The 1,431-nt window shown below is 45.6% G+C and overlaps 1 protein-coding gene across 1 annotated transcript in view; it reads left to right on the forward strand.

Annotated features, from left to right (window-relative positions):
- Spns3 (sphingolipid transporter 3 (putative)) overlaps positions 1-1,431 on the forward strand; it is a 53,098-nt gene that overhangs the window by 18,072 nt on the left and 33,595 nt on the right. The gene's annotated exons all lie outside the window — the stretch shown is intronic.

The following is a 1,431-nucleotide window of genomic DNA, read 5'->3' on the forward strand; positions in this document are numbered from 1 at the left end:
CCAAAAAAAATTTATTTATTATTTTTATTTTATGTGTATAAGTGTATTGCCTGCGTGTATATGACTGCACCCTTGTCGTACAATGCTGCGGAGATCAGAAGAGGGCTTCAGATTTCCCTGGAACTGGAGTTTAGGACGGTTTGTAGCCACGATGTGGGTGCTGGGAATTGAACCTGGGTCCTCTGCAAGAGCAGTCAGTGCTCTTAACCACTGAGCCATCTCTCCAGCCCCTCCATGCCTGTTTTTTTATGTTGAGGCTGGGGATTGAACCCAGGTCCTTGAGCTTGTGCAGTAAAGTACTGTACTGACTGAGCCATCTTCTCAGTCACCATGGTGAAATTTGTGAATCTTGGTGGGAGACTGGGGGCATTAGTGGGACCATGGCCATCTTAGGTATTCTGAAATATTTGTATCTGATGAGGCCAGAGGAAGATTGGAGGGTGGGGAGGCAGCATGGAGCTCCAGACAACAGTGCAGAGTGAGGCAGAGAGGTTGGCTAGAAAGCATAGGGCTGGCTTAGAGAAATTGTGTCAAGGGAATGAGAGAATAGAAGGTCATCAAGCTGGCCAGGGCTTACACAGAGGACATCAAGGAGCCACTGAGGGACTGGAAGAATCTGGTTAGACTTGGTTATCAGAGTTGATGCCCATCACAGTCTTAGCCAAGCCTTGGAGCTCCTTTAATAGGGGCTTGAACTGGGTGTGTGCCACATACCTTTGATATCAGCACTCCAGAGGCAGAGGCAGGTAGATCTCTGTGAATTTGAGGCCAGCCTGGTCTATATAATGAACTCCAAGCCAGCCAGGTTTATACAGTGAGACCCTGTGTCAAAAAAAGGGGGGGAGAGGAGGGGTGGGGCATGAAGGCACATTCCTTTAATCCCAGCACTTGGGAGGCAGATACAGGTGGATCTCAGTGAGATCAAAGCCAGCCTGGACTATATAGCAAGTTCCAGGCCAACTGGGGCTACGGGGAGACCATGTCTAAAAAAAAAAAAAGAAAGAAAGGGAAGGTGTGACTGTTAAGAGCACTGGCTGCTCTTGCAGAGGACCTGGTTTCTATTCCCAGAACTAACATGGCAGCTCACAACCATCTGTAACTCCACTTCCAGGGGATCTGACACCCACTTCTGGCCTCCCTGGGCACCAGGCACACACATGGTGCACATACCTATACACAGGCAAAATACTCATACACATTAAAAAGTAAATCTTTAAAAATAAAAAAATGCAAATGATAAGTAAATAAGTAGATTTGTACTCATTAAAAAAAAAGGAAAAGAGAGGGAAAAGTTTCTTAGCAACTCTTTTAGTTGTAACCTACATTTGAGAGGGACTCTCCTGTGAGAAGTCCACACTGCTGTGTCTTAGTCTTTACTTGAGCATCTTTCTTTCTTTCTTTCTTTCTTTCTTTCTTTCTTTCTTTCTTTCT

Source organism: Nannospalax galili, unplaced genomic scaffold (genome assembly GCF_000622305.1).
Source record: "Nannospalax galili isolate Female #2095 unplaced genomic scaffold, S.galili_v1.0 scaffold888, whole genome shotgun sequence".
In the NCBI taxonomy this organism is placed as follows: Eukaryota; Metazoa; Chordata; class Mammalia; order Rodentia; family Spalacidae; genus Nannospalax; species Nannospalax galili.